An 11,328-nucleotide genomic window follows, 5' to 3' on the forward strand; every position below is an offset into this window, starting at 1 on the left:
TTTTACAACCTCTTCTATGAAGTTCCCTGAACCTTACTACGGGGAAGGAGCGATGTGACATCATTTTTAGAAGTGAGCATTCCGCCGTCTCGATGCTAATCATCATCCGGCTGCAAGAAGAAGCTTCTGTGACGAGGGGGGAGGGACGCACTAATCAATGGGTATAGCAATAGATTGTTATTGCTAATTGGTTAGTGCTGTGTTCATTTAGCAGAATAATAACACTGAGTTCTCCCCTGGGGCCTATGAGCTACTCAACCACAGATTCTTGGCACTGATAACAGAGCCAGGTACGGGTTCCAATCAATTTAAGGTGTGGGCCTTAAATCCAATCAGAGAGTCATCATCTATTCCCAGAATATCCATGCCACTATTGCACCAACGGGCATGACTAGCCGGGACAGTTACTGTAGCTTACAACGTTTGCAGGTGGGTAAGATTATGACCGTTCTCCCCTGTGGTGTTTGTGATGAGTTTTTGGCCAAATTAACCAAAAGAAAGAGAGATAGAGAACCCAAATTAATAAAGTCAGAAATGGACACAGAAAGACAATTATCACATGTACTCACTCATAAGTATTTTTTCAACATAAAACAAAGAAAAGCAGCCTAAAACCACAATCCCAGAGAACTTAGACAACAATGAGGACACTAAAAGAGACTTACATAGGTCTAATCTACATGGGAAGTAGAAAAATACAAGATCTCCTGAGTAAATTGGGAGCATGGGGACCTTGGGGGAGGGTTGAAGAGGGGAGGGAAGAGGCAGGGAGGGGAGCAGAGAAAAATGTACAGCTTAATAAAAATCAATGAAGAAGAAGAAGAAGAAGAAGAAGAAGAAGAAGAAGAAGAAGAAGAAGAAGAAGAAGAAGAAGAAGAAGAAGAAGAAGAAATAAAGTCAGAAATGAAGAAGGAAGCCATACATAAATCCTGAGAAAATTTAGAAAATCATATTCCATTGAGGAACTGGAGAGATGGCTCAGCTGGCAAGAGCCCTGGCTGCTCTTGCAGAGGGCCTGGGTTCAGATCCTAGCCCACATGGCAGCTCACAACTGTTTGTAACTCCAGTCTTGGGGATCTGACATCCATAGCCACTGCATACATGTGGCGTACAGCCATACATACAGGCAGAACAAAAATACTCATAAAAATAATAAATATATAAAAATTTTAAAACCTACATTTCACTAAACTGGAAAACTTATAGAGAAGAAAAAATTTCTAGATACATATGGCCTATCAAAATTAAATCAAGATGAAGAAAATAATTTAAATAGATTCACAACAACCAATGAGATAGAAGCAGTAATTTAAAATCCCTAACTAAAAAAAGCCCAGGGCCAGATGGATATAGCACAGAATTCTAGCAGACCTTCAAATAACATATTTAGCACCAGTATTCCTCAAATATGCCTTAAAATAGAAAAGGAAGGAACATTTACAAAGTATTTTTATGAAGCCAGTATTACCCTGCTACAAAAACCAAACAAGGCTCCAAATAACAAAAAAAGAAAAAAAATTATAGTCCAATATCTCCAATGATGTACACGCCAAAATTCTTAATAAAATAAAAAACTTCTTGACACAATTCACCATCTACCCCTTCATAATAAAAATCCCCTAGGCCAAAATTCTTAATAAAATAAAAAACTTCTTGACACAATTCACCATCTACCCCTTCATAATAAAAATCCCATAGAAACCAGAGCTATAGAAGCAAAGCTCAGTATAATAAAGGCAATTTACGAGAAGCCAACATCATGCTAAATGTAGAGAAGCCGAAAGCATTACCACTAAAATTAGGAACAAGACAAGGATCCCTCTCTCCATTTCTGTTCGATATAGTGCTTGAAGTCTTAGCTAGAGCAGAAAGACAGGCGGAGGATCTCAAAGGGATACAAACAGCCAAGAGAGAGGTCAAACTCTTCCTGTTTTCAGTTAGCTATGACTCTATGTGTTAAAAGCTCTTCAGAACTCTCAGAAGTACTTCTTTGTTATTTTCTTTTTTTAATATTTATTTATTTATTTATTATGTATACAATACTCTATCTGTGTGTATCCCTGCAGGCCAGAAGAGGGCACCAGACCTCATTACAGATGGTTGTGAGCCACTATGTGGTTGCCGGGAATTGAACTCAGGACCTTTGGAAGAGCAGGCAGTGCTCTTAACCACTGAGCCATCTCTCCAGCCCCTTCTTTGTTATTTTCTTCTCTACTTACTTGATGCTAATTGCTAAGTTATCTGTACTCCATTGAGTAAATTCATAGATAAATTTATGTTCAGCCTGTATAAAACTAGCCTTCTGCTTGGTATCTTCATCCTAGCATCGAATGAAATCAAGGACATAGTAGGAGCCAAGTGAAAAACTAACAAAAAATAATTAAAGCGTAATATACGAGGACCTAGAGAGGAATACACGTAACTAGCACCTTTGGACTGATATTTGGAAGTAGCTGTTCTTTTAGCTGGGGTTAAGTCAGTAGTGATAGCATTTTATTCATTATAACATGAAGAATATTGAAATCTACTTTTATTAATCACTTACTATATACCAAACACTGTGCTAAATATTCTTATTTCACTGATCCAGCCATTGTAATAAACTCTGTAAGACAGAGACTGTCTAAGTTACTGCCGAATTGCTGTGAAGAGACACCATGACCAAGGTGACCTATAAAAGAAAGCATCTAGTTGGGTCATGCTTACCGTTTCAGAGGGTGAGCCTATGACCTCCACGGCAGGGAGCATGGTGCTGGTGCAGGAACTGAGAGCTCACATCTTATCCACAAGTTAGAGGTGGGTGGGGTAGAAAGATGGGAGAGAGGAAGGGAGGGAGGGAGAGACGAGAAACAGAGAGAGAGAGACTGAGTCTGAAGTGGGCTTTTGAAACCTCAAAGCCCATCCCCAGTGACACACTTTTTCCAAGAAGGTCACGCCTCCTAATCCTTCCTAAAACACTTCCATCAACTAGGGACCAAGCACTCAAATACAGGAGCCTACAGGGACTTTTTTCATTCAAACCACCAGAGAGACTGCACTGCTCACTCTTCTACTGAAATAAACAGCCTAAAGAGGTTGAGAACTGAGTCAATCCCAGAGGACTAGTAAGTGAGGGCCAGTCTCCTTGAATGCCTTAGCTATGCCCATCTACTATGCAGAAAACCAGACAGCACCGGGCGGTGGTGGCGCACACCTTTAATCCCGGCACTCGGGCGGATCTTTGTGATTTCAAGGCCAGCCTGGTCTACAAGAGCTAGTTCTAGGACAGGCTCAAAAGCCACAGAGAAACCCTGTCTCAAAAAAAAAAAAAAAAAAAAAAGAAAACCAGACAGAAGGGGGAAGGAAATGAATTAAAGCAAAATATCATGACATAGGTGTGTGTACACAATTTTTTAAATCCCTAGCATCTTTTATTTTTGTTTTTTCAAGACAGGGTTCCTCTGGCCTTCCTTCCTCACCTCCTCACCATTGAGGAAATGTCTTCCCTCTGCAGAAAGCACTTGGCAATTTGCTGAGTTGAACTAAAGGCACTTATGACCCCCTCATGTTTTTCTCCGAAGTCTTCTTAATTCTCTATATAAAATTAACCTGAGGGTCTGGTCTGGGCAGACTAGCTAAATAAATGGTTTCTTATAATCCATGAATGTGCCTGAAGTTTTAGAAGTTGAAACCAGAATAATTTAATCTGTTTACTTTGTATTTGAATAGATAGATTGTAAAAAAAAAACTTGAAGAAGAGGAGGAGAAGGAAGAAGAAAGAAGGAGGAGGAGGAAGAGGAAGAAGGAGGAAGAGAGAGAAAGAGAAGGAGAAGGAGAAGGAGAAGGAGAAGGAGAAGGAGAAGGAGAAGGAGAAGAAGAAGAAGAAGAAGAAGAAGAAGAAGAAGAAGAAGAAGAAGAAGAAGAAGAGGAAGCTGCCAGCAACAGAGCAACTGGAGAGATGACTCAGACTTAAGAACACTGGCTGCCCTTGCAGAGAGGACCTGGGTTTGATTCCCAGCACCCACAGAGTGGCTCTGAACATCTGAACCCCATTTCCAGGGTATCTGATGCTCTCTTCTGACCCCACATGCCCCAAGCATGACATGGTACAGGATATACATTCGGGAAAACACTCACACACATAAACATTTGTGTTTTTCTGTGTAACTGTCCTAGAACTCACTCTGTAGACCAGACTAGTCTTTACCTCTACCTGGGATTAGGAACTGAGATTAAAGACATGTGCCACCACTGCCCATCTTAAAAAGAAATTAAAATAAGTTTTTCATAGAAGTAGGCAGTAAACTAATAATAGAAGAAACGAGAGAACAAGGACTCTCTCAGGACACCGGCACATACGGAAACTGGTAGGTGACTTGGGACTAGAGAACTGATAGGCCTGTATTGCATGATTAGGAGGAGGCCAGGAAAGAACCAGTGCTTTCCAGATGCATTGAATGTGAGGAATATACTAAGAATAGGTGTTTTCACCATCATTAGAATTATTTGGCAAGGGCTGGAGAGATGGCTCAGTGGTTAAGAGCATTGCCTGCTCTTCCAAAGGTCCTGAGTTCAATTCCCGGCAACCACATGGTGGCTCACAACCATCTGTAATGGTGTCTGGTGCCCTCTTCTGGCCTGCAGATATACACACAGACAGAATATTGTATACATAATAAATAAATATTTTTTTTTAAAAGAATTATTTGGCAAGAAATAGCAATAGGTTCCTAAAAATTAAAGCAATGAAAAAAATCATAGTTTTCTCCAAAAATCATCTAAAACAGAGAGAGGGGAAAAACTAAAAGAAATAGAATCATAGTTTACAACTTGGATGGGCAGTGACCATCTATTGCTCAGTCGTCACAATGTATGCTCAATAGGATTTAATTTACTTGTGATACAATGTATGGGAGACGTTAAAGGACAGACTTCTCTACTAAGGTTCAGGCAAGACCTTTGCTCCTTGCAGCTATTTCTAACCACTGTCATAGAACTTGATGTTAGCCCCTAATTCTTTCTCCCCTTCCCCTACATAAAACCCAGGTTATCCAAACAATGGCTGGTAACCTGTGAGAACAGGTCCTCTGTTTTCTACAAGCCATCCTTGAACTCTATCTGAAGGCTACAGAACTGCTTCTCGGGTACTTAGGCTGATGTCCTAGAAAACATTTAGCTATCTTTCACCAGATGCTGATAGAAGCTTTCATGAAGAGAGAGAGAGAGAGAGAGAGAGAGAGAGCCACAGAGCATGTGTGGAAGTCAGGGCCCTGCTAAAGGAACTGGTTCTCTTGTTTGAGGCAGGGTCTCTTTGTTTTGCCATTGTGCTGTGTATTGTAGATTAACTGAGATTAACTAGAGCTTTCTGGGAATTCTCCAATCTCTGCCTTCCACATCCTTAGGACTGCTGGGGTTACGCACACACGTGCACCACCAGTTCTGGCTTTTACGTAGCTTCTGGGGATTGGGACACAAGTCTTCAGGCTTACATGTCAAGCCTGAAACGGTGTCCCTGGCCCCAGTGCCTGCCATTATCAGATAAAGGGGTTTACTAGTGAGGCTGTACTTGAACTTCATCTACAAACTATATTGGAAAAAAAAAAAACTGGAGGAAGTGAGTTGGAAGGAGTGGAGCAAGAGAATGAATTCCTTACCCATAATAAAAGTAACTCAGTAGGCTATGTCTAAAACTGTTCAATCAAACCAGCAACAAAGAGGATTACTTGGATATAGGAAGGCAAGTGATCAAACTGCTAAATACTACTAAAAATTATATTTGGGGAGTATGAATATTATTATTACAATCTTTAAATGTGGTTTAAGTTGTTAAAATTAAATGGACATATTATTTTGATGACAATTTAAACAATATTTTGAAAATTAAAAAGATAAAGTTGTAATCACATAATGAAAGTGTGTCTATGAATTCTTTCAATGAAATGATTCTAACAAATAACAAGTAGAAAGCTTCCTGGGGGCCTGAAGATTGGGCAGAAATGTCTAGCAGGCATCTAGCTCAGCAGACCCAGAGGAGAGAGAGCTGCAACCTCCTACATCACATAACTGGGAGCAGAATGCACTGCCCTTCCTTGGGCACTCCAGACCTCCAGGGATTCTCTAAATCACAGTTCTTCTTTTTTGCTAACTACGGTACCTAGTCTTTGCTTAGAAAGTGTCAGTAGGGGCTGGGGAGACGGCTCAGAGGTTAAGAGCACTGGCTGCTCCTGAGTTCAATTCCCAGAAACCACAGTGGCTCACAACCATCTGTAATGAGATCTGGTGCCCTCTTCTGGCTTGCGGGCATACGTGGAGGCAGAATGTTGTTTACATAATAAATAAGTAAATAAATAAATCTTTTAAAAAATTTTAAAAAAAAGAAAAAAGGAAGTCGTCAGTAGCAGGGGCTGGAGACCAGGCTCAGCGGTTAAAAGCATATACTACTTTCCAGAGGACCTGAGTTCAGTTCCTAGCACCCACATCAGGCGGCTCACAACGTCTCCAGGGCAACTGACTCCTTTGGGCATGCGCACTCACATGCACACACCCCTGCTACACATAAACACATAATTAGAAAAAAAAAATCTTCATTTTTTTAGTACCAGTGCTCTAGCCGAGAATGAAAGGAGAATTCTTTTTAGATCCTGCTTACGCTGCTTGGCGGTCCTTCCATGTGACCCCTTTATCCTCAGTGTTATTCTCCGTCCACTTTGTCCTGGTCTGCTTTCTCCTCACCTGAGATTCTTCCCTTGCAGCTCCTCTCCTTCCTGTCCCAAGCTCGTCCACCACCCTACTTCAACCCCTTCTCACCCTCATTTCCTCTAAGGCTTGACTGATACCCACCTTCATAAGCCCGCCAAGTGACATACTTTTGTTTTGATTGTCCAGGTGGCTAACTGAAATCGTTTGTCCTTCAACTGCTACTTGGCCCCCTGTACAACTGGTCAGTATTCTGTAGTGCAGGGGCTGAGTTAACTTTGGAGCTAATCGAAGTCATTTAAGAACTGCAGTAGACTTCATCCCAGCTGTAGACTATCAAGACCAAGTTTGCTTCTGAGATTTATAACAGCTTCCAGAATACCAGGCAATGAATGAAGATTCTTTAACCCTAGAGAAATACGGTTGAATTTAAGTCGATTTTAATTTTTAAGATTCCCCAAATGGGCCGGGCGATGGTGGCGCACGCCTCCTTTAATCCCAGCACTCGGGAGGCAGAGGCAGGCGGATCTCTGTGAGTTCGAGACCAGCCTGGTCTACAGAGCTAGTTCCAGGACAGGGTCCAAAGCCACAGAGAAACCCTGTCTCGAAAAACAAAAACAAAACAAACAAACAAACAAAAATCCCCCAAATGGAGTTTTGTATGTGGCTGAAAACACGACTTTACTCAGACAAAAATCTTGGTGTTTCCCGCTTTGATGCCGTGGCTAGAAGCTTTCAAAATGTTCACTCATATACTACCAGTGTGTGAGAGCGATGTCTAGAAATGAGAGCAATGACGGCTGTTGATTTTTTTCCCTAAAGGCACCAACATTTGCTGATGGCAGAGTCTGAAGTGTGGCACCACTGTTTGTCCCAAATCAAGTCTCCTAAACTAAAACCTTAGCGAAAGCTAAGCGAGATCGTAGAGAGTTCTATAACCTATTTGTAATCATGACTGGGAAATTTAGATTCATACAAACCTGTCTTTATTTTAAATACAGCTTAAATAAGGAAAAGCATACAGTTCAGCCCCAAATCCCAGCCACATTTCTCCCTAACAGAAAAAGGCCTTTCTTGAAAGTTTTTCTAGGCTTACCACTTAATAGTGGTCAGTCCAAAAATAAATGCCCGAGAGCTTCACAAGCACATCCAACAGCCCACCAAACACCAGTCGGTGGAGGACGAGGCTCGGCTTTTTTCCCAGTAGCCTCTGCCAGGCCCCCCACCTACATTCTCCAGCTCGTAATTAGAAGGCTAATTAGAATTCCAAACTAAGCCGCTAAATAGAGAGAACAGCCCAGTCCCAGGCCAGGATTCCTTGACCATCAAAACAGCTCCTCTGTCCTCCGTTAGTGTGGGAAGAGAGCGGGCCCTCCGGAATGGTGGCCCTTTGACTTCCTGGGGCAATGTTTACTTATTAGTCTGAGAGGCTGAGAGGGAGCGTCTGCTGCACAAACTGTAAATTTTAAAAATAAAATAAAAACGCCACAGAAACATGGCGTAGAGTTTAACTACTAAGGAAAATAAACTTAATCTTTTTATGAATTCGGTTACTGCCTTGGCGACGGGAGGGGATATGTTCCCTCCAGGAACAGTTCCTGGTTCCAGCCAGGCAGCCTCTCTAAGTGCAGGGCGCCTTCTTCAGTTACCATGGCAACCAAAAAATTAGAAGGGCTTTTGCAACACTAACAGAAACCATCTCCCGAAGTGCTTCTGTGAATCACACTGAATGCTGATGAGGCAAACTGTGTATACGAATTTTCAAACAATTTTTTTAAATCCCCATTACGATAAACAAATACCCATTTTACATTCCCGTTTGAAATCGGAACTTGGAACAAACTTTTGTTCGTCTGGTTTTGTTTGTTTTCCTTTGGATGCCCCAGGCCCCACAGTGCAAACGCGATTTGTTTAACTCCCAAACTTGTCTGACTTACACGGTGAGCATTTACAATGTGATTCATTTGCCCTTGTTTTGAAATGGGAGGGGGGTGGGAAGGTGGGCTTAACATAGGGCCAGCCCTCGTGTCTGCTGCACTCCGGAGGGGGAAAAACTGGAAAAGGGAGAGAGTAACGGTGAAAAAGAGAAGGAGGAAGAGAGGGGAAGGGGGAAAAAAATCGATCTGTTGGTTTCTCCATCGGAACCAATGGGTTCTGCTTGTAGAAGGCGTTTTGACTCTGTTGAGGTCCCTTCCTGGTTTTATCTCCGGTTCCTCTCTACCTCTATCATAATAATCCTGGAGAGATACCCGGGAAGAGCAATGAAGTTCCTCCTTACTTTGTTGGGTCTTCCCAAAGAAGCACCTTTCTCTAGGGAAGATTCTGGTGCCTGGTGTCCTTGAGGATTCGTGCCACCCACTTCCCTGGGCCACACCTGTGAGAAGTTGCGTCCACTGCTAATCCAGGACACACAGGTGCTCGCTCAACCCTAGTCACAAATTTACAGATTTGGGCTGGTATCTCGCGCCTGTGGTGCAGAGAAGCGGTGTGTGCACGGAAGGCGCTCGGCTACCCTCTGGCTCACGTGTGGGCACGCACACAGACACGGGTGACCGCACCGTACACACAGAGCGGTGCACACGAGACCAGGGCCCCGCACACAGGGCTGAGAGCCAGTGCCCCGGTGCCAATGTCCCCTTCTTCAGTTTGCTGATTGACACGGTGCAAGTCCCCAGGAGCGCTTAACCTTCTCCTAACCTCACTTCACCGCCACCGCTGATCAGAAATGTGTCTCCCTTTCTCCCTTGCGGTCCTGAAGAAGTGCCTCTTTCTAACCACGCACATCTGTAGCCTAAGGGTGGCGAGGCTGGCGCGACCCGTGCGCTGGCTACGAGCCCCGCTTACCTCTGTCGTGAGGCCGCCTGGAGAGCTCGCTGAGCTGCCGGACGCGGCGCACAAGAGTGGCAGGCGCTGGAGTAGGCTCGTAGGTGTCCCGGGGCGCAGACGTCTGGGATCGCTCCTAAGGCTCAGGGAACTGTGCTGAGCAGCAGATCTGACCCACAGGGCCGTGGCAAAGCCCGCTGCCTGTCTGTTCCAGGCTCCGCCACCAGAGCCCAGTGCCCCTCAGCGTCCTGAACGGGACCAATCCCGAGCAGGGGGCTGGCTTTGGGGAGCCTGGAAAGGAGACTGGATGGCCACCAGGACGCGCGACGCGGGCCTGGTCCTGGCAGGCTGGTTTCTATGGCAGCCAGGAGGGAGGAGCGGAAGGGAGGGAGTGTGTAGTTGTGCTGCGGGGGGGGGGGGGGGGGGACACCCACGGCAGGCTTTCCGTGACGGGTTTCGGGCCTGCTGCACAGTGGATCCCTGCTGGAGCGAGGATGGGAAGCGGAGACGCAGCAGAAAAACCACTCAACGGAACCCCTTGCTGTTGAATGAACAGTTCCTATGCATTCTCGACCGAGCCTTCTCATTCCTTGCCTCTAAATGACCGCGACACAACCCTGTGATCCTTCCAACAGAGCAGGGACTTCCAGCAAAGCACTGCGTGACCGCGATCGACAGCTCCTCCAGGTGAGTCTGGCAGGGCTTAATCTTTGCAGAAAGAAGTGGTCCTACTACCCCCTGCCTGGGTCCCTGACACTTGCCAGGCCTAGTTCTCACCGTGCAGCTTAGTCCTGGCCCCCTTGTAGCCTGCCTACTCCTTGCTATGATACACTAGCTGGTCGTAGGTATCAAATACTATTTCTCTAGTTTATAGACAAGGACGCCAAGTGACTGGATTGAAAGTAGATCTGGGAATTTGATTCAGAGGCCACAGAACGTAGAAGATAACTCCTGGCGTTCAAGTGCTTTATTTAATAGAGGAGGAAGCCGAGTTCAGAAAAATCAGTCAACTTAGCGAGAGTCTCACACATGGTTTAATGGCCGAGCCAGATCGAGGGGTGCAATTTCAGTTCTGTAAGCAATTTGCCCACGTTCTCTTACTGCCTACCCCAAGTATTCCCGAAGGCCAGAGCAGAATTACAAGAATCAAAACAATCTATGTCTAAAATCCTTATGAGGCAGAAATGGGGGGGGGGGGGAACCAAAAGAATTTTTTTTTCTATTTGCCAGACACTGTGTTAAATAATTTTACAGACTAACTCCTCACACCAATCTGAGTGAGGTCTGGTGTTACTCGGGAAACTGAGGCAAAGAAAGACTTATAACCCAATCAATGCCCTGCGGAACGCTGGGGCTGGGACTGAAACCCAGGCCTCAGGACTCCAGACACAGGCAAGGCCCTTTCCTTCCAGCCTCCACCTCCTGTGTGCTCCTTAAAAAGGTCAGAAACAGTATGGCTAAGACAGGAAAACCTTGGACAGCTCCATGCACTGGCCGTGCACAGGGAAGCCAAGACCCTGGAAGAACTGTTTCCTCAGCCTTGTCGTCTCTTGGTGGAGGATAAGGGTTCTTTGTCTTAAAACAAAACAAAATAAAATAAAACAAAAAACAGGAATCTTAAAGTACTGCATGCCACCACCAGCCTGTTTACTTCCTAAAACAATAAAATGAAAGATAAAGTGTCACATTAAAAAAAAAAAAAAGGTGCCTGTGGTGGTGGCCCACGCCTTTAATCTCAGCACTTGAGAGGCAGAGGCAGGCAGATCTCTGTGAGTTCTCTATGAGATCTCTGTGAGGCCAACCTGGTCTACAGAGTGAGTTCCAGGACAG

The 11,328-nt window shown here is 44.4% G+C and overlaps 1 protein-coding gene across 1 annotated transcript in view; it reads right to left on the bottom strand.

The window, feature by feature from the left end:
• The window catches only part of Nim1k (NIM1 serine/threonine protein kinase), a 47,224-nt gene extending 37,428 nt beyond the window's left edge, over positions 1-9,796 (bottom strand). Inside the window, exon 1 of the mRNA XM_050152767.1 lies at positions 9,520-9,796. The gene's annotated coding sequence lies outside the window, so the exon portion shown is untranslated. The remainder of the gene's footprint in view (positions 1-9,519) is intronic.
• Between the last annotated feature and the right edge of the window lie 1,532 nt (positions 9,797-11,328).

This window comes from Alexandromys fortis, unplaced genomic scaffold (genome assembly GCF_014885135.2).
Source record: "Alexandromys fortis isolate MF-2015 unplaced genomic scaffold, M_Fortis_MF-2015_v1.1 scaffold_73, whole genome shotgun sequence".
Classification (NCBI taxonomy): domain Eukaryota; kingdom Metazoa; phylum Chordata; class Mammalia; order Rodentia; family Cricetidae; genus Alexandromys; species Alexandromys fortis.